This window comes from Aulonocara stuartgranti, assembly GCF_965226115.1.
Source record: "Aulonocara stuartgranti genome assembly, chromosome: 19".
Lineage (NCBI taxonomy): Eukaryota > Metazoa > Chordata > Actinopteri > Cichliformes > Cichlidae > Aulonocara > Aulonocara stuartgranti.
In genome coordinates, this window is record NC_138955.1 from 14,166,386 (window position 1) to 14,188,641 (window position 22,256).

At 41.4% G+C, this 22,256-nt stretch overlaps 1 protein-coding gene across 4 annotated transcripts in view; it reads left to right on the plus strand.

The window, feature by feature from the left end:
* The first annotated feature begins 1,307 nt into the window (after window positions 1-1,307).
* The window catches only part of daam2 (dishevelled associated activator of morphogenesis 2), a 110,663-nt gene continuing 89,714 nt past the window's right edge, over window positions 1,308-22,256 (plus strand). For 2 of the 4 annotated variants that reach the window (XM_082516237.1, XM_082516239.1), the window contains exon 1: window positions 1,308-1,765. The gene's annotated coding sequence lies outside the window, so the exon portion shown is untranslated. The remainder of the gene's footprint in view (window positions 1,766-22,256) is intronic. The other 2 variants (XM_082516235.1, XM_082516238.1) reach the window with 1 other exon arrangement.

A 22,256-nucleotide genomic window follows, 5' to 3' on the forward strand; every position in this document is an offset into this window, starting at 1 on the left:
AACGCTGCGAGAATAAGGATTTCATGTTAAACATTAGCAGGTCCACGATTCCTTGCGCTTGCATACAGAAGTGTTCTGTACTACCTGTTCTTCATTATTCTGCTTAATATACTTTATACAGCCTTAATTTTGTTGTGTTCCATGACAAGAACACTGGTTTTAATAATGTAAGGACAACAACCCTGAACATGAACACCAACTCTGATTGATAGTCATATCAATTATTAAATAAGGATTTGGAGACAAACAATAAGAGTCCAGTGTCAGCGTTGTGGACAGGAGTCCCAGACACCTGAGCATGCTGAAAAAGGTCACTGTACCCTCTCAACTGAACTCTGCTGACTTAGTTTTATAAATATGAATAAAATTAATTTGTTCGATAGGATTATAAACAGTTAAATGCCAACATCAATAAAAATCAAGCCCATGCTAATTAGAGCATCTGATCCAATCGTAGCAGCATGACTGAAGACAATCCTGGATTTTGGAGCGCATGGCCTAGACATGTCAGACCTTGGAAAGCTGGCTACCTCTTACGTCTCTGTTCGGAACTAATAAGAGGCAATCATCAGCTCTGTCAGTTGAAACTCACAAAACAAATTGGCAATGAGTGCACTGTGCATTTATGGTTATTATGTGTACTAGTTCATGATGTTGTTTCAGCTATGTTGCTTGAATTTGTTGTGCAGGCAGCATTTTTTAAAAACCGAAGTATCAAAGTCAGTTGAGCCTAATGCCCTCTCTCTGCCTGCCCTGTTCATCTGCTCTGTCACTGAGCCTGTAACAGTCCCATGAGTCTTTACCCTTCTACCATGGCAGAAGTGTTCTTTGTGATTACTCAATACAGTGTTATTTAGTGTAACAAGTATGCATCACTATACTTCTCAGTATGACAGTATAAAGGACAGAGTGGTACTGCATGGAGTAACCAATGGTGGATTGCAACTAAATACTGTTAAATACTTTACTCAAGTACTATTATAATTTACTGGTACTTCAAGTATTTCTTGTGTTAAATTCTACTTTTACTCCACTGAATATCACACTTGCTATTTATTGCAATGCGTTAGTTACTTCTTACTTTGCAGATTTGAAATGCAAAACCATCTGCTGCAATACAGCAAGAAGGTTGTGGCTTTGACGCCAGCTGCAGATCCTTTTTTGTAGTCTTTGCGAGTTCTCTAAAAAGGTGCGTGTTTTCGGTTAATTGGTGATTCTAATGGTTGTTTTTCTCTCTGTATTAGCCCTTCAGTTGGCTGGGTCTTGCCCTATGACAACCCCCGACCCTGAATTAGGCTAGCAGTTAAGATGAATGATAATCCTTTTCCAGGCTCTTGCACAGCCTGTGTTAGTGTTCTTTATGAAGAGCTTCACAGGAGCATAGAAATGTTGTCGAGTTAGTATATATGGAGCATAAAAAAAGAATTATACGATGCTATTGCATTTGTATTATTTTCCTGTAATGAGCAAGCTATGATTTCATGCGGTCGTGTTCACCTCTCACACACGCACACACCCACTCGGATAGGCAGGCAGAGTGCGGTGACTTTAAGACAGGAGGCGTGGTGCTGCTGTTGTGACCGACTTGTCAGTGCCTTCACTCTCCACTATCATTCAGCTGAATGAACCTCCTCGTACAGTCAGCACAGCTCAGCGGCTCTCTGTTTATCCAGCCCGCTGTGATTTCTCTCCCATATTCCCGCTGACAGCCACACGGGATTATTATTTCCGAGCAGCGACTGATTCTCCGCAACGCGTCTGCAAGGTAAGTTTACGTTTCCTCTGCCAGGCAGCCTGGGCTGAGCTGGAGGCTGGGATGGTTCTGCCTTCAGCAGCCGTAGAGGCAATCGGGGCCATCGGTTTGGATATATATTTGAACCCCTGGATGTGGGAAAGTGTCATTTTGATGCTACAGTCTCTGCTGATTAGGACAGATTAGAGTTTAATTTTAAATGTGATCAAAGAACCTTTGCTGTGGCTTTACCTGACTGCCCTTTTTTCCTGCTCAACATGCCAATTAGGATCCAGCACCTGATCTGAAGCCTGCTAGTTCGCCTGCATTAATATTAAAGGGAGAAAATGATTAATGGCTTCAGTTATAACACATCATTGGTGCCATTAGGTGTATATCAGTGCATTTATATGCAGTTTTGCGCATGACAGCCACCCCCCACCGATTATCTTTGATCTGTTTGACGGTTTTCTCACAGTGATGTGATAATTTTGAGATAATAATGTCGCTTTGTGTTATAATGATGGACTGCAGTGAGTTTTGCACGATGCTCAATGCATTTGACCTCGATATTATCCACCTATGCATTCACTGGGCCACACAGCGCTGATGTTAGTTCCTGTCTCCGTCTATAGAGGGCGCTGCGCCACCTCCACTGCTGTGTCATCACCCACACTGCAAAGAAATAGCTTCTCATAAGAAGATCTGTTCAAATCAAGTACTTAAAAAAAAAAAGGAAAGGCATTTAGACTTGGGGCACAATTAAGGCCTCTGATTTTTTCCACTTTATTATTATAATTAAATGAAATGGAAAATATTTTCTGCTTGTTGCACCAGATTCAGACTCTCAAACTTATTGGGGGACTCCTGTTGATCCATACTTCTTTGAGTGGATAGGAGTTCCCTTTCTCTTGGACTAAGTCTGGCTACACCAGCTGTTCAAGTTCATTAATTTATTCTTTGTTAAATGTATTTATTTTTAATTTTGTAACATTTCGCCCTGTTGATAACCCTAAACCTATTTATTTCTATATTTCTTTCAACATTTCTTTTCTCATCCAGAGTTAAATACCATTCAAAGTATCATGTGATGGCCTCTTCACTTACTTCTTCACTGATATGATAGTGCAGAGATCGATATGCCTTTTATTTTTGGTCCATTTAATGGGATTTGTGAAGTAATGTGTTTAGTCTTGATTGCAGTTTTTTTTCTTTCTTATCTTTCATACTGTTTTACATCCAGATGTGTAAAAACTTGACAACCTCTCCATTTCTAACCGAAATCAGGCCATTCAAATGACAGATATTAATGTTAAGGATCATGTATAAAAGGGAAGCTTTTGTGAATCTTGCATTGCTATTGGAAAAAGAAAACTGCACTTTAATAATCAGAAGATACAGGCATCCCTACTTAATGGCCACACTGCTTGTCAGAGGCATCAGGAGCTGTTTAATCCGTCTGAACATCTGGCAGTGATGCAGCGTCGGCTGCTCTTGGCCAGCGGTTGAGGCTTTACAAGCACAGCACCATGCTAAGCACAAAATGATCCCCTCCTTCTCGTCCTCCTCTGCCTCCTCTTTCTCCTCCTTACCCACATGGCTTAGCATCATTCCTTCTTCCGGATCAAGATTGTGCTGCATCAAATAAAGCCACAGTGATCCCCAACTTTTTGGCTGTGTGTGTGTGTGTGTGTGTGTGTGTGTGTGTGTGTGTGTGTGTGTGTGTGTGTGTGTAAAAAGGCCATTATTGGTGAAAGGATTGGGGTGGATTATGGCATAGAAATTACATTTTAATCATTGGTTAAGTAAGTGGCTTGGAGGATTTGTGCATGTAAAGCTGCTGAAGGATTTTTTTTAAACAATGTGTAATGCACATACGTCACAGGCAGGAATAGGTTGCCCGCTGAACCAACAGACTTGTGTTAAAGGATGTCAGTGATGGATGGATTTATTCAAAAGTCCTGTTGCATATCTCTGAGCAGAGCTGAGCTTTTAATACATTATAAGCTCTTTCACAGGCATGCAAAAATTCACATATAAAGCAGGAATATTTGTCCCGTTTAACCTTAAATCAGACTAAGGAAGCAATTTTCCTGGAGTATTTTTGAGTCCACTGTTTTGACTGTAGTGCACAATCCTTGTCCAGCTACCTGTGTGTTTTTAGAGGAGGTAGGGAAGAAAAACACATGTGTAATCCAAGAGAAACAGGCCCGGTGGGCTGAGGTACTCGGCTTCTGGCTGTGCCCCTGCTGACTGAGCAGGAGCTGGACTACTTTTGGATGTGTATGTTTGTTTCTGTGGCCAGAAGCATGAGTAGCAGCCTTGCTTAGCTTTGGGTGGTTGTGTGTGTTTTTACCTGGTATCTGAGTGGCCACAAAGCTGTGGACTGTGCCTGGTCTAAGCTAGGACTGTTTGCCAGCTGGGGAAAGACAGGACCATTGTTCCCGGTGAGCAGTTGAGGGAGAAGTGTGCTCTCTTCTAACAGAGCCAGATGTTTTGGCTGGCTGTTGCTGCTCGTCCAGTCTGTGAGGTGAGACTGTGGCAGTGAGGAGGGGGCAGGAGTGAGCCTGTACTTGGTCATGGGAGAGCATGTCGCTTCTCCTTTCTGCAGCCTGCTGACTGATGATGTGTTTTATCAGATGTTCAGACTCGATCCAAACTTTAAATAAATCACTGTGCAACAAGTGCTGATCATCTCATCATCTAGAAAGCAGCGACACCCCCTTGTGCACCCTTACAGTTCATCAACAAGTGTTCCAAGTCGATATATTTGTCCCTGTCTCCCCTCATAAAACTTTTCATTTGCCTTCTTTACTCGTCCCTCATCAATTACACACTGAGTGGCTGCAGTAGACCTTCTGCCAGTCTCTCTCTTTGTGTGGGGGAGAGGCAGCGTGCTGACTTACTGTATCTGTGCAGAGTTTCTGGCACAGAGCTAAGGAGTCTGGGAGTAATTAGCTGTGAGGTTATAATCTAATACCAGACACAGTTTTGGGTCTGTTGGATGCCCACCCGCCCCCTTCCTCTCCTTCCAATCCTCAGGCACAAGTGGTTATGAGACCCCTCTTCACTCCTCATCCTCCCATTTCCTACTTTACTAGACCTTCATTTATGAGTACATGTGAAAAAAGTGGAAGTGGTTTGATTCTATGATTTGTTTTTACAGCAGGAGGTAACCAAATTTAATGCCATGAATACAGTACAGCCAAGGGTTTCTTCTTCTTCTTTTTTTTAAAGGTTAGAGCTGTACATATGTTCAGAAACACTTTGAAATCCATGCAAGGACACATAAAATGTCCTCTTAGTAGAAAGTTGCACAGTATCTATCCTTTCTGGAATTTCACACCACTTCACTATTGGGTTATGAAGCCATCACTACCTGAGGCTCTGCCTATGGTTCCTCTTGGGTTGTCCATATTGTAATCTAGATTAATGTTGGTGGTGCAATCTAACCACATTCACTGCAGGTGTGTAGATGTCAGAAAAAGATGCCACACTCTGATGTCTTCTTATTTGCAGACTAGTTGATTAGCCTAAATTGAATTTACTGGGACATGCATGCCTTTTTCCATAGTTTTTTTTTTTTTTCCGCGAGGGACTTGATGACGGTGACACATGAGTGTGCTGATGATGTGCTGATATTGATGGCAAACTTGAACTTTGGAGTGTTTTCCTTCTTAGCCAAACCCTTTTAGGTGCAAACAGTGCACACAGGTTTATACATGTTGTGTGGTCACCTTCACCAACAAAACAAAACCCATGTTACACCCCAAAACTGTAGTCCTTCACTTGTGCCACAGTTTGAAATAAATCAGCGTGCTGCTTATGTTACTCAACTAGTTTAGAGCTCATCCAAATGACTGTGGCTGTGGTAAATGGTTATGGATAGTTGATGGATCCTGACCACCCTGTGAATTTTCACTGGACAAGCAACATCTACATCATCTCCACAGAGATGTAGAGATGCAGAGTCTTTGCCACAGTAATTGCATTCATTTTACATTTAAATTATTACCGATATTATTTTACAGATGCTTTTTGGGGGATTTTTGCCTTGTTGATAGTAGAGTAGTGAAGACAGACAGGAAAGTGGGGAGAGAGAGAGAGAGAGAGAAAGGGAAGATGCCCAGCAAAGGGCCACTGGTCAGACTCAAACCGATGCTGCTGCATTCTAGTCATGTGGCATATGGTCTTCTGCTCACCCACTGAGCTAAACCTGCTCCACTATTTTTGCATTATCTGTTTAAGTAAGCACCTTCTTCAGAGCAATTCTTTACTTTTCTGTCCTAAGTTGTTTTTATATATTTTGCTCATGTAACACTGTTTTTATTTTAATCCCAGTCATTTTTATTTAACAGCTCACTGAGCTCAGCAGAAAACAAATGAGTGCATGAAAGGTGTCAGAATAAACTCAACTGGTGCATCATAACAAGATTCAGTACTTGACCAAGCATGCACATTATTACTCTGAAAGAACTTAAATAAGCATTGAAAAGTATAAGTAGATAAATGCATATGGATCTCTTGCACCATTTGAGATTCATTCTGTTTGAGAGACTCTTTAAGAGTACATGTCTCGTTGACTTCAGTCAAAAGCCTGATTTCAGCTTTTCTAGTGTAGCTCCTGGCCACAGAGGCCCAGTGTGCAGGACTTGTTGATGAGCGGTTGCAACAGGCTCTGGTCTGCTTCTCCCATACAGTAGTGAGGTTGTTCTCTGCTGTTAAAAACCTAAGTTTTAAAGTAACTCCAGCATAGCAGGAATGCTCCCACTGTGCCAGAAACCATTGACATTCAACCAACATTGGTGTAACCCAACTGTAAAGGAGTGCTATGATATGATCTTAATACACGTCAGTAATTTACTTTCTCTTTCTCTTCTGTGGATCCTTCTTTTGTTCTCATTTAATTATTGTGGTTTGTATGTAAACCACTTGTATTTATAAGAGTTTACATACATACAAAAAACCCCAGCTTTGGAGGTGTCTTCACTGTCCAGTGGAATCAAACAGTGCAGGACACGTTTCTGCCTTCTGCTGTGCTTCTTCCTCCTTTTATGTCCTCCCCCTCAAGCTGCCACTAAAGTCTTAATTTCCTGTCATTCTCACTAGCAACAGTCACAAGGTAGAAATGTGGAGTTACACAATCATGTGTTTATTAAATATGGAGGAGACGCTTCGCTTTCTTGACCGTTTTTTTGCACATTGTGCCATTGCAAACTTGTTTTTGTGCACTAGTGCTGCTATAGTGTTTGTAGTGGAAACAGTAGCCTGCTGCCTTGACTACCTGATCAGACTTGCATGTTTCCACCACTGGTGTAAATTGAAGGCAATTTAAGTTTTGGTTTCACCATATGTTGTTGAACCTCTACAGAGGGGAGTTTGTCACCACAATAAAGGTGGTATTTTGGGTGATTACCTATTCCATCATATCAGGACAAAATTCAAAAGGAGCAGGTGCGCAGCGAAGATTGCCTCTTTAATGCTCTGAGGAATTATTTTGCCATGGGTGGGAGTGATTTAGCACTAGGGGTAATAGAGGTTGAGAATATCCCAATATTTCTAAACTTACTGACAGTTCCCTCCCCCAAATACCTCTCCCTCCTTGGTCTCAATCTCTGTCAACTTTACCCTGCCCCCCCACCCCCACCCCCTTCTGCCATCTAACTCAATGCTGTGGTTGTTTTTGGTCCACTGTCTCCATGTAGTCACAGGCAATTAGATCCCGTCAAAATAGGGTGCAAGAAGGCTGACTGAGACTCGGGCACCCAGACCTTTTGCTCCTGCCACTTACACTTGGCTAATATTACCCTGACCTGCCGAGAAAAGGCCAAATAGGTTTTGTCAGTAGATGGAACAGAAAGAAGGGGAGGGGTATGCACTTGGGACCTGTGCACGTGCTACCTCAGTGAACACAAAGCAGCTCTTTCACTAGGGATCTGGAGCACATATGGAATCATTTATCAAACCTCCAGTGCGTCAGCCCCACCATATTCTCTTGGCTTCAGGTCTCCCCTCACCTCTGCATCTCAGGTTCACTTTGCCTCTGAAATTATGTTGAAAAGTGGCGCCTGGAGATGTTCCTCCTTCGCTCTCCTTGGTAGTCATTGGTAAACCATAAATACACTTTGATTTGCAGTGGCTTGCCATGTAAAGTCCTAAAAAGGTTGGCAAGCTAGTCTTGGCTTTCAAAGGCCAGAAAGAAAGCAAAATGCTTAAAAAAATGACACATGTGGAGTTTAATGTGGCGTTTGTGTTGAAATATTGCTGGACATTTTTCAGGATTATTGACTGGTGAACTCCAGTTTGAAGTTAACACTGGAAAGTTGCTGTTGGTGCTGTAGGAGAGTTGAATGAGACATTGTGGCAAGGATCTCAGGAGCAAGCACACCGTATTTGTGGAAAATTCACACAGAAATAATTCCAGAAAGAACAGAACTTTAGTTTTTTATACTGCAGTCTCATGATGACTGTAGACTTGGATCTGTCATCTGCACATCCATGACCCGAATCGCCACATCCCAAAATTGCTCTATTGGATTGCAATCTGATGATTTTCAAGGCCACTTGAGTACAGTGAGCTCATTGTCATGTCAAAGAAAATGGTTTAAGATGATTTGAGATTTGTGACATGGCATGTAACAGTGCTGGATGCAGAAGATGAGTATATTTTAGTCATAAAGGGATGGATGTAGTTGGCAACAATACTCGCATGGTATGTGGTGTTTAAACAATGCTCAACTTGACCTAAAGGGCCCAAGGTGTGCTGAAAATAGATCTCCCACACCATAAGATCACCACCAACAGCCTGAAGTGTTAATTCCATGCAGGATAGATTGGGTCAACTTAATGATATCTGCATACCTGAATGCATGTGATTAGCTGATTAGATATTTGCAGTTGAGCCGATGTATCTAATAAAGTGGCTGCTGAGTGTATATAGATCTCTTTTAAAGTGATGCATTTGTTCATGCCAATCTTAACTGACAGTGATAATTTTATCTTTGGGTGTTTTTCATTCGGGTTAAGGTTGTATGAACTCAGTTCAAGGTCTGTGCTAACTTTGAGTTAGGTTCACACACAGGGTTTGTTGGCTACTACTTGAATGAATTAGTATCCACTCTAAATTATAAGGACAGTATTTTAACAGTAACCCAATGCCAAAGTGACATCATCTCCAAGGATTGGGCTCTAAACTGCACAGCTGGGTGTAGATAACGGAGCAGCTTGGATGTTTATTTTTTTCCCTTTCTGCATTCCAGCTTCTTATTTATAATAGCTTTGATATCCAGCTCTGGGGGCTACTTCTATAAAAGGAAGTTTGAAGACTTTTACCGACCCACTCGAAAGGAGGCTTGCATGCCACATTTTCGCAAGATGTAACCTTTAGATTTTCATTAGAAAGTAGACATGAATCACACAGGAAAAGAATGTCGTGTTTGGCTTTGGACAAAGCCAGAAACCTAAAGTTATCAGCTCCCTGAGTCGGTTTCTGCTTTTGTGTCATCCAAGAGTGTCTTCAAAGTATTTAAAGTTGTGAATGTTTGAAATTCGTGATTGTGATTGCGTCACCTCTTCATATCACAGGTCAAACTTATGGCTTTGTTGGAAATATACTCCGCAGAGTTTGATGATAGGTGACTTTTGACCTGTTACCTCATCCCAGTGCTTTGCTTGCCCTTCAGGAAATTGATTTTGTTTACAAAGGCCTAGCCGTTATGTGCTTTAGATTGAATTTTCCTGTTGCATTGGGTAGCTGAAGTTATCAATATCCAGGTCTGTATCTTTGTTTTGACTGAGCTGTAATGACAAAGTTCAACCCGTTCCTGTTTAAAATGGGAATATCCTCTGTTTGCAAGCTGAGCAGATTTGATCTCAGTGGCCAAAATGATGCTAAATCTCTTGGTCTAGATTGTCAGTCTTGAGGTTTTATCTTAATGTTGTCTCAAGTTCAGACGGTGCCTAAATTAGCCTAAACTTTTCAACGATAGCAATCCAGATGTCCTCTGTGGCTTGACACCCTGTTTAATGCGTAGCAGATGGTATTTGTAGTGGTGGATTGTGCTGAAAACAGATTACCTTAATGAGGTCATTTACCAATGAACTGTGCAGAGGGGTATCCAAGGCCTCTGGGTTTCTGAAATTTACTGAAGGTTACCTACAGGTTAAACATCCTTGGAATACTGTTGAGACCTCACTTGGATCACTGAATATTCTTTACAAAGCAGTGCATTCTCTTTGAGGGTCCTCTTTACAAGAGATATGGCCTAGCATGTACTTCTATGGGTTGTGTTATTGTAACCGTCAGCTCTTTCCCTCCCTCCCTCCCTCTGTCTCCTTGGTGGACAGGGGTCCTTCGCGCTGCCCTGTGTGGCTCTGTTTGCGTTTGATTGTGGGAAAATTTCTCAACTGTCCGTGAGAGTCCCCCGCTCTCTGGACCGGCTTTTCCCTTGGGGAGGTGAGGGGGGGTCCTCTGTGCTCAGAGATGCTGAGCCCCACTACTCCTCCAGGACCGTTCTTGCCTCAGCAGATCCTAGTGGTAGAAGTGGTGGCAGAATTCCTTTGCCCAGTTTTTAGATTCCCAAACTGGAGTTATTTGCATTATCATCAGGCTCAGGAGTAGGATTTATCTTATCTGGTTGGTGGATCCTTCAAGCTCTTCAGCACAGTGATGAAGAAGCCTGGTAAAAGAACTCACAGCCAATAAATCACTTCAGATTGAGGCCTGAGATTGCGATGTGGGTCTTGATGTGACACAGAGTTTTGAGAATGGGCCAGACTGTGGCAGGTTTACTTTGGCTACCCATGCAAAATATGTTCTGGCTCCAGGGTTGGATATTGAACCTGAAATATGTAAAGTTTATAGCTTGGAGGTTGCTGGGTTTTTTATTTTTATTAAAAAAAATTTTAAAGAGACTTTTCCTGGTTTGTGTACTGAATGTGTCATTTGGCTGGAGGAATTACCTCATTAAACAGAGTTTGTGGCTTTTTATATTTAGATTTTGAATTTCAGTTTTCATTTAATGCATTCAATTGTCGTTGGCAGTGATTTGTTTCCACTTTTGCATATGGATAGTGATGCAGTTTTATTTTCACATTTGCTTTACGGGAAATCCCAGAAACACAGGTTTTGTGTATTTAGTGTCATGGTGACATACTTGTTATGTGTTTCGTGCGCGTGTGTGTGTGGCACTTTATATTGACCAACAACAACAAGATATGACAGGCTGTCAGATAGCCAAGCCTCCTACCCTAATCCTCAATTCAATTTAGTCTACTGTAATTCACTTTGCTAGTGTGACAAATGAGCTTTATTGAAGTGATCTAAGGCTGGAGCATCTTAACAAGATTTAAGAAGTAGCTGAATCACATTTACCCCTCTTGTTTTCCCCCTCTGATCCATCTGAATAATTCTTATCCTATCCTCACCTGCAGCGTTTGGAATCCATAAGCCTATAAATAGTCTGACCTGAGGAAAAAATATGGTTCAGACATGCAGTATCAGACCAAACCTCCCCTGTGATGTCACTTTGTTTAAAACTAAAGGCCATTACTAAACAGTAAAACGTTTTATAAGCTCAACGCCATCATAAATCTCGGGGAGAGTCTTGGATTACTAAATTTGGCTTCTGTATTTTCCCATGCATTTCTTTCTAATCATGTAACGACTTTATGGTGCACTTCAAAGCTCCTAAGCAGAATAGAAAGCTGTGACAGGCACTTTTACTGTGCTCTACAGCCTCTCTCCCAGGCCCTAATGCATCATCCAAGCTAACTGCCATCTTATTGTGTTTGAGCTCTGAGATAGATGAGCAGATGCAGTCGAGGATCCAAGAACGGTTCTGTCCCTTTGCTACTGAGTAACTAAACAGACAAACAGAATCCAAACAGTGGACCTGAGCCATAGATCCTTCATCCCTGGCGAGTTTTTTTCAAAAACTCTTTTTCGCCAAGTGACAAACCGCGTGGTTGGCAACAACTAAAGCATTCAGAGGAGGAATGAATGGGGTTCTGTCTCTGGAGAGGCCTGTTGAAATGGGGTCTTTTGCTTTTATCCCTCCGGAGAGCAGATTGATCTCGCGCAGGTTTGCACTGGCACTGCACTTCAAATGGACTGTTGAAAGGCAGGAAGGCAGGACGTTTATTTGTGCTGCGTTATAAACTGTGTCCTTTTTCCAGATTTTAAGATTTTGTGGGTGTTCTACATCGTCTGAAAACACTTCCAGGCCATCGCTCGCTCCTCGCACTTGTGTTATTCTTAAATTCACCTGTAACTCTAACCCAGACTTTCCCTCTCAACCTGCTTGTTTTCCATGCGTGCTTGCCATAAGTGACAACAGCATCCTCTTCTCATCTACTCTGCTTCGTCCATACTGATGAAAAACACAGGTACTCGTGTAGACTCTGGGTCCTGTTTTATAGTTGTGCAGATGGAGAGGAAGCTTCTTAAAACAGATGTCATCCTCCTCTGATATACGCTCCATCACTCCCCCTGTGGTAAAGATCACATGTGGACATCAGGTGACCCTCTTTGTGCCGTTCACTCGGTGAGTAAGATACTCCCTTCCTCTTCATGCACCTCCTCGTCTTCCTCCTTTGCAGAGAGTGTGCTGGTTTTCTTCTCCTTCTACTTATGTAAACTAGGAGATTGTCTGCCATCAGCATTCAGGAAGTGTGGGGCTAAACAAATGACAGAAGCCAGTAGGAAAATCTCAGATGACCCAACAATGTCTTAGCAAATCTGAAGAGGAGGTTATTTTTGGTTAGTGACTGATTCAGCCACAACATTAAAACCACTGTCAGGGGAAGTGAATAATATCAGTCATCCCATTATGATGAAATGTTCTGCTGGGAAACCTACAGTCCCAGCACTCATGTGGTTACTACTTTGCCATGTACTAACAACCTGAATGTTGTGACAGACCAGGCCAACTTGTTTGTGCACTTGTGAGATTGCATGGCTTGGAAAGATGACACTGTGATGTCCTGTCATTAAACAATTAGTCATTACAACTATGTTTGAAGTTCTTTAGTCGTGTGGTTTTGTAGCTCTGTGTGGTGTTTTTGCTTTGCACACATCTGCTCCTACTGGTGGCCATTAGGGTTGAGAGACTTTTAGTATTATTTTCCTGTCCCCCCCCACAGGGGGCTTTTTTTTTTTTTTTTTAGTGGTTTGCCTCTTTGAAAATTAATCTCTTCAAATAAATCCATTATAAAGGACAGTCACTGAAAAAAATATTCTGCTGAGCTACAGTAGAGCTAAACAGATATATTAATGAAAATTTTCATCATGTATGTCTAGTGGATGTAGTGCTGTGGAGACCTGCCATTGTATATTAAGTACATTAAACAGTGGCAATGTGGAAGTCCCCATTTCCTTGTCTGACAAACTAAGTATCAACACTAAGTAACGTTAAGCATATGTTTGCTAGGTAAGCTAGCTGTATTTTTAGGTTTTTGACCAATGTAAGCACACATTACAGGCATCTTTCATTTTCTGAATTTTGGTCCATCAGCTTGCTAATGTAGGTTTGCCCGATTTTAGGGTGTTTTCTCACAGCTGTGCTGTGTCCATTTAAATTAAAAGTTAACTTTCCTACTTGGTGAAATTTGTTTGTGCACGTGTGAACATGATAATCGCACTCAGGTGTGGAACCAACCAGACAGAGACTCACTAGTTTGTTTATGGTGAGATCTGACCTCATACTGACCAGGTGATGCTGCAAGTTTGAGCCGAATGCCTTCCTGTAGCCAGGTATGCTTTGCATTCTGGGATGCAGCAGAGTACCATTGCCTAGCCCATGCAGTTTTGGCTGATGTCTTGCCCAGATAAATGCAAATGTTAGGGATATATCAATTAGGTCCTGTATTTTCTTTTGTCGCTCCAATGACAACACAAAACAGTTTTTTGTACCAGACAGTAAACACATACACTTGGACACTTTATAATGGGAGTCATGGAGCGCCACTCGGTTTTGGAGCCAGCTTCAAGTGGCCGTTAGAGGGACTGCACTGTATCATGACATTTTAATTCAGCCCTAAATATTTCAACAGCCTTCTGCCTTTATATTAGCAAGCGCTGATTATTAAATGTTTGTCAAATTTGAATGTTGTCCAACCATTGTGTCCATAATGGTGCGCCTTTTTAAAAGCAGTTTTGAAAACAAAAGAATTTATGTGAGAGAGATGCAGACCCAGGATGCTAAAAGCTCTTGCAAATGTATGCGTGTGTGTGCACACATGTGTTGAAGGGTCCAGGCTGTCAGCAGTGGAGTGATGGAGAGATAACCCATAAGCCAGTGCTCTGTGTGCCAAGCCATCTGACTCAGTGCAGGAGTTGGCCGGCATTAAAGCTACTGGAGGCTGATATATTTTCTCTCTGTCGCTCTCTCTTCCTGCAGAAGCTTAGATGGGCTGCCCATTTTCAAAGTCTTACAGCCTGTATTATTTCTTCAGGCAGTGATCCATCTAGCAAATGGCTTCTTAAAGTCCAGTCAGTTTCATCCTCTTCTTTACCTCCTCACTGGTCACATGGTCCAGGAGCCACAGGGATTAACTGTGCCCTGTAAAGAGGAGACTCATATTGTGATTATCAGAAGGAGAGAGGGAGCTGAAAAAGGGGAATAGGGATGCTACTGGACTGTAACCATGCCCTTGACTCTATCTTTTGGGGCTGATACTAGTAGCAGGGGGTGGATTAAAGGTATTACTCTGACAACCTGGACCATTGGAACAGACATAAATGCTACCATATCAACCCATGCACACATCACTGCCTTCATAATCCCCAGCATCCACCCTGCTGTGCTGACAGACAAAATCCCCAAAGTGCACAACTAACTGCGAGTGACCGTGACTATTTCAGCAGTACGGAGATTAGCTTTAAAGAATAAAGATGCAACATTTGTAAGTTGATTTTTAGTGGCTGTGGGAGGAAGGATATCTTAGACAAAACTTGCACTGCGTTTGTTGAAGTATTTCCAGGATAATGATTCACATTCAATTAGTGAGAATTAAATGGGATTTTCCAGTTGACCTGAGGGAGGTGGGTGGGTTTTGAACCTCCTAATTGGAAAAAAATAGGTGATGTTCCTGTAATTGTGAATAATCTGTAGTGCAGGAAAAGTGTGCTGTCTCAACTTCATGCTCAAAGATGAAACCATCGGAATAATAAATATATTTTATGTTGATACTTTTGTTATTTTTCACCTAATTTTCTCCCTCGCTCACTTTTTCCAGTCTTTGGATGCCTGCCTCTCTTGTGCTCTGCCCTCATTTGCTGCCAGGTTTCCTTGACAACAAGCTGCAATACATAAACTGGGCAGCGTTCAGGGAACGTAGCACTGCAAAACAGAAAGTCGTTCTCGTTATCTCTCATCCCTTGCATGGTGCTCCCATGGTCCTCGGCTAGGAGCAGGAATCTCACAAGCAAATGGATTGTTTTTCAGTGTTCATCATTTTAAATCAGAGAAGAACAAAATCTTCATTCACTAATTTTTTTTCTTTCAGTGAGATGATGCACTTGAACATAGCTTCAGTACAGAGCATTAAACTGATGGGCTGCATACAGAGTTTAATTTTATTGCTAATTTTCAATCCTTATCCCCAGTTGGGCATTATATCCACATTTTATGATCTTCAAACTCATAAAAAAGAACACACTCTGGATAGAAAACGTCTATAAATGCAAAACAACAAAATTACAATGAATAATGTCTGAACAACAATTTCTGCAAATGCTGAGGAGAGGATGTAAGGTAAAAAATAAGTGTAAAAAAACAGTGTATTACATATTAATTTTTAATTTAAACAAAAGAACTAATACATCACTAACGTTACTTAATTACTCACTAGAGTAACTTGCTACACTACATTTGCATTACTCCACAACATAATATAACACTATAAAACTTAGGATACAGTCTCACACATGAAGACATGCTCAAGATTTTTTTTCTCCACACTTCACACCTGATGGCTCATCACTTCCTTTGTTACCTGTTGAAGGCCCTGGCTCTTAGCTGGGGTGAGCATACGCAGCTTTAACATCAATCTGGGTTCTTCAGTAGCTTTGTGTTTGCATGATGTCTTTGCACATGAGTTCTGGCTGGGCACAGTTTGCACTTTGTCGTCACTTTCTTTCCTGCAATAAAAATGACAGCAATATTTATATCTCCACTCTGCAAGAGTTGTGCAGCAGACTGCTCGAATACTCTCCTCCTTCCTGCACATGAACTGAATCAGGTGATTGTAGTGCAAGCTTGCAGGAAAAAAGGTGTGTTTGAATTTTTCTTTCTACTCACCCATATTGATGCAAGTAACAGCATAATTGCTTACTGTAATATGATTACTAAACTTTATACAGCAATGTGTTAAACTGCAAACTCTTTTGCAACTTGCAAAAGAAAGCTTTAGTGTAAAGTAGAGCTTGAAAGTTTTGGACTCTTAGAAATGCCCCTGTCAGATTTCTGGTAATTTATAAGAGAAAGAGTTCTTTTGTTTCAGTAGAATTTTGTTTGCTCCAATATAATTTTCCTACTGATAAATTCATATTAGTAAACACAACATGCTACTGAAAAATATGATTTATACTTGCTGAAAATGCTAATGGAACTGCATTAAAACCATAAAGTGACCCAAACGGCTGAGCGGTAGTGTTCATGAATGAACACACACACACATACACCCACCCTACCTGACGTGACCTTGCTTTCCTGACATTCTTTCCAAGATCTGGGGAAGAGGAAAGGTATCTGCTGATTGGAGGTTTGGCCCATGAAACAGAATGGATGGAAGAAGCCCTGCTGTGATTCATTTGCACACACAAACTGTCTTAGAGCGCCACTGACAAAGTATTAAAACAGGCGGTGAACATAAATCTGTCTGAATTCGTTTGGCTACTGGTCAGTGCTGTGCAGTACATTTCCCAGACTTGCCTTCTCTTCCTTTTAATCTTCATTAGAAGCAAACCTTCAGACATGATGGTGCATCGGTTATTTTTACTGTAGTGTATTCCTATCTGTGGTGTTCGACATTGCAAACACCTCTCTGGCTTGGGTTCCCTTTTTCACAATTGTCAAAACTCTTTAAGCTCCCCCGCAGAAAAGGCCTTCAAACAGGAAGCTGTTGACAGGTGAGGTCATTTAAATCACCCCCCCCCCCCCTTTTTTTTTTTTTTCATTGACCTACTGCATCCTTCCTTTCATTACATTCACAACAATCAATGCTCATAATTATTGAAATGGCTCCTTTGGACTGTGTTTTGAAAGGTTACCGAGTTCTCTTATATCACACCCTGCATCGCAACTTGGGGTCTCAGTGCTCCACAGTGGCCACCGTAATAATGCCAGTTCTCACTGCACGTCCTGGTGCTGTGGAAAGAAAAAGAAAACTCAGACTCATTGTTCTGTGAAGGAAACTCAGATGCAAGGAGAGGAAAGGCTGCAGGGGAAGAAGTACTGACCCACATTTTTGCTACAGTGTGCAATGGGATTCGAGGCCCAACCTGACCATTTAACTTTGATAGCATGTAATCGGAACAATGTGTGTTGATTGTATGCCGCCGGAGCAGATTAACCCAGATTTGTAGTGCAGGGGTCAAGGGTTTAGTTTTTTTTTGGGGGTTTTTTCCCCAGTAGGTTTTCATCCCATGGGTGCCTGTGAGTCAGACACCTGTATATTGTGTGAGAGCTTCTCTTTACTTATAACTTGAACCCATATATCTGCAGTGATATACACTAAGGCATGAGTGAAGAAACATCTGCTTTGAATTTAAATAAATACAGTGACTTGGTGATGACTATAGTTTTTCAGTGTTGGTGGATGCTACATATGACTAAAGTGAGGATGGGCCTGACACTCAGGGAGCTTACATCTGCTGAACACTTCTGATTGTGTTAAACATTTCTGTAACTGAATGTATTTTACGTAACGGTGAAGGAAAAATACCCAAAAGAACGTGTCAAAACTGGAATAGTGCTTGCAGCATTGGTGGTGTATTGGAGAATCTGCCATCAATATCTGGGAGTGCATGTGTGTCCACTGCAAGGTCAGAGGTGCAGAGAGACCTTGGACTGCATGATTTCCTTTTGGTATCTCAGCATTAAGACCTGTCGTAGATGACACCCCGGCACCAGTTGCTAGGGATTGTTGGGAAAAACTGTATTTCCACACTGGTTGGTAAGTAGCTGTTGGGTGATGTTTGCAGTTGCTAGGAGAAACTGGACACAAAAAAGTGTCTGGTACTGCTCAGCAAAACTTGTAATTGGGTGACCTCAGAAATCTAAAAATCATTGTTTGCATGGAAGATGATGACTTGTGTGCAAGCACTCATTAAGTACTAAAGTAAAAGTTGTGCCCTTTGAAACATGTTGGTTGCACCAGTAAGGCCACTTGGAAAGTTATCAGACTTTTTGAAGTTATTAACATTTTGAAACAAATTATAAATTGTGAAAAGCTTGAAACAATTTGAACACTTGCCAAATGCAGTGCAGAGAATTTGGACATTCAAGTTGTCCTTGATACAGCATATGGCTTCAAAAAGCTGGTAAGATAGTGTAAACATTGAAACATGAACGTTCTATCCCAACCAACTTTAACATGAAAATAGCTGGTTGTAGGCTTGTAATTCCAACATGGATTAAAAGGGTTTGCGAGGTGATCCATCAAGCATGTATTTAGAATCATCCTGATCCCTTTATCTGGGATTTACACCAAATAAAAGTCCCTGGTGACAATTTGTTGTTGAACATACAGGGGAAACAATATAGTTTACAAAAAAATTAAACGCTAAAGCCATCATATATTTGTTCTGTCGAACATGGAACCTGTTAGAATAGAAGAACTGCCTCTATTGAAATGTATGAAAGGACTGCATATTCTTCAGAGTGAACGTGGCCTCATTTTTTTTTTTTTTCAAGTAAAAGGAATGAATTTAATCACTGGAAAGTCCTAATCAGCGTCTATGTGTAGAGTGGGCAGATTACAGCTGATGAGCATTGTAGAGAAAGACTTGTTTGTTAGCCTGATTTCATAAGCATGGCGGGTGTTTGGGTGTGTGTTTGTGTACACTTTTAGCTGCAGAACATAAAGCACGCAGCGCTCGATGGTAAGCATGTGTTACTGAGTGACCAGATGGATTTCATGGGCACATGGGGCCGTGCGTGCGTCTTCTGCTACAGGAGCTACCCTGGGCTCAGCTGGCTTTAATCAACACAATCATTTAGCCCTCGTGCGGGCAGTCGGTGCATACTGGAGCCCCTCAGCAACACTCCCTTTCACCACTGCTCTCTCAACATCCCTCTGCACCACATGGTGTGATAGCATATATATTTACATTGTCTCTCTTGTGCACACAGCAGTAACAAGATACACATGCGCGATTCTACACTCATTCTCACTCTGTTCATTCACTCAATCCAAACACCTACACGGCTTGTAGACTATACTCAGCTTCAGGGATAATCAGAGGTTATTATAACTTTAAGAAATCACTTATAATTTCTGCATGTTATAACCATTTAGGAAAAAATGCTGAATTATTATGAAGTTAGAGTAAAAGTGAGTGCATCCTGTAAGACAAGTAAAGCCATAATATTATTGCTATTATACTCCTAAAGCTTGCACACATACCACATTATGTGACCGCACACTATTAAGATGTGTCCATAATTTAGTTATTATGCTGCTACGCCTTATTAACTCCTGACCATAAGTTATTGATCCTGTAATTTTTTCCACCCACCAGATGATAGTCGTGATGCACCAAGATCAAATGTCGGTGTCTCAGGATAACTAATAATAATTAATATTGATGTGTAATAAACAATTTTGGATTGCTGTTTCCTATTTAATGGGCTATTTGGGATTTTTGTGGTTGAACACTGATTTGGATGTTGAATACTGGCTGGAGTTTTGAAGCTTCAGTATGTTGCTCAATCAGGCTTAATAGTAGACTCAGTGATTCATTACTACAGAAACAAATGACTAATTCAACTGTTTATAGGTTTCAGCTTGTACCAGATTGAATTTGAATGTTTTAGGCTGTAGTGAGAGGGTATGTAGGGTGAGAAGTTTATTCTGCAGCCACAATATGTCTTTGTCCGCTGTGACATAGATGGGAAATAGAATGGATTTTTAAATTAAGATTGGGTTCCTATCATTTTAGCCTGGGTGTAATCTCCTCTCACTTGTTTGTATATGTCTCATAGCTTCCTGCGGACAGGGCTGAGTGTTGCTTATCAGCCGAAGCACCAGGACAGTCCCGACCCAGCCCTGAATGTATGCATCTTAAGGATGCTTTGCCTCGGTATCTAAACCGCTAAAGGATGTAACCCACTGGACAACAGTGTAATCCATGTGACCGTACGCTGCAGGATAACTTTTACGGCGCCCCCTCTCAGCTGGGGGACAGGATGTTGCAAAGGAAGAGCTGCTTGATTTAGCGGGGGAAGTAAATCAGTGTTACAACATGTTCGACCCTTCCCACCATATAAGAGGCAGCTGGACAAGGAGAGTCACTGTGTGGTTGGATGGAGCACGAGGCACGTGTGGTTCACTGACGCTATATAGTTCTCCACATAGATCTGTTGGATGCTTGTGGAGAAAAATCCTTAAAATCTGGTCCGTGCTTGCTAACTTTTATCCTCATCTGCCCATGAATGTGTTGACAGGTGTTCTGCTGCCTCTTAAATTTGCTGTTGCTTCTTGTTTTCTGAAACATTAAGACGTGATAACCACTGTTATTTGTGTTGGAATGAACAGTGGCTCAGAACAGACTGTTCTAACTTACTGTAGTGATAAACAGGAAGTGTTTGTTATTACTCTCTTATCCCGGGAGAGCTCGGAAGATGGTTTCACTGTGGTATAGTGCAACACCCAGCTGGGGCGTCATTCCAAGCATTACATTAAGCAAGACTGAGAGAAAAAGTTTTAAAAATGTCATTTATTCTCAGCTGCGGATCTCGCCGTAAACTGTAGCTTTGTTGGAGCCGTCGTGGCGAGCCCAGACCAAAGGCTTTGAGAGTAAAATTGGTGGGCTATTTTTAGGCAACCCACTTCCTCTGGTTTGTGATTAAAATCTTTAGAGAGAGGATGCTTGCTTGGTCACTTTGGCTTCAAAGTTTTGGTCAGTTGTTGCTTTTGCTGTCACAGCATGATGCAAGTACATAATTACAGCGGTATTTGATTTATGTGTGCACCAATCATTGCATCTCCTTGGGCACAACCTATCATTAGCTAATTAAAACATGGGAGCATGCTTTCTGTTTGTTTGAAGCGCTAACGTGATCACTGCACTGTCCAATGCAACGTGACCTTGGCTGATCAGACAGCACTGTCTGTGACCAGTGCTGCCAGTGGGTTCAAAGAGTTTCCCAGCCTTAACTAGAGGTGAAGGGTCAAGGAAAAAGGGTATGAGGCCTTGGATGCAGACGCGCACCTGTTCACATGGGGCCTCTGTTAGCGGAACAGATGACTCCCAGATGTTTTTATCTAGACACTATGACAGTCGTGACCATGTATGTCTGTGGGGTCAACCCCTTAAACTGCGCTGTTTAGAATTGGACTTATGGTTACATTCACATAACTCTGACATTCACCGCCGTACATGGGCCTGTGTTTGAAGGGTGTAAAAGCCTTGATTTATGTTGCTTTGAATGGATACTAAGAAGTGACATTAAGGCACCTGGAACAGCTCAGGTGAAGGTGAAGTTTTGGGTTCAGTGAGTGGTCAGATTTGTGCTTTTTTATTTTTATTTTTTATGAATGGCAGGATAAGGAATTTTGATAAATTGTAATGTCATACAGCCACAGGAGGAGAGCCCCATGTTGCCAATATAACAGCAAGAGGAATATATCAAATTTGATTTTAAATGGAAGCATCTGGAAAAAGAGCAAAGGCCTTTCTTGTCTTCTTTTGTCATTATTTTTTACTGACAGCCTCTATTCTCACTTTTACAGTTTACACACCTGGACTCATTTTGGCAAAAAAGAGCTGTGAGAAGTGAAGCCGCCTTAAAAGCATGACCTTTTATACATCTTTGTATTTTCCATCTCATATTTCTAAAATTGAAGAGATTTGCTTGTACTGCTATAGACTCGTATAAGCTGATGTTTGGCACCAAATACTTTAAAAAGATTTTAAAAGAAGCAGAAGAAGATGGCAAAAAACCCCAAAAAATAATACTATAAGCAAGTTGCTTAGATATTTCCAGGTAAGAGAGGGGGTAGAAGTTTTTTCTGATTTCTGCTAACATATACTTGAAATATAGTCACATAAAAGCACATTGGGGTTAGCAGATGTGTTTTTTAAACTAAATCTTTCCGTAGTGAACTGTATTTCACTCATACAGTGTGTGTTACTCAGAGACTTCCAATGTTAACTTGGAAACTTTGCAAGCTTGTTATATAAAGATGTCATAAGATGTGCGACTTATTGCAATATCTGATAAATGCCTTCAGCAGTCTTCAGGCTATTGATTGTAGCGTGAAACCAATCATTTGCTTTTGGGGGGGACAAAGTGTTGCT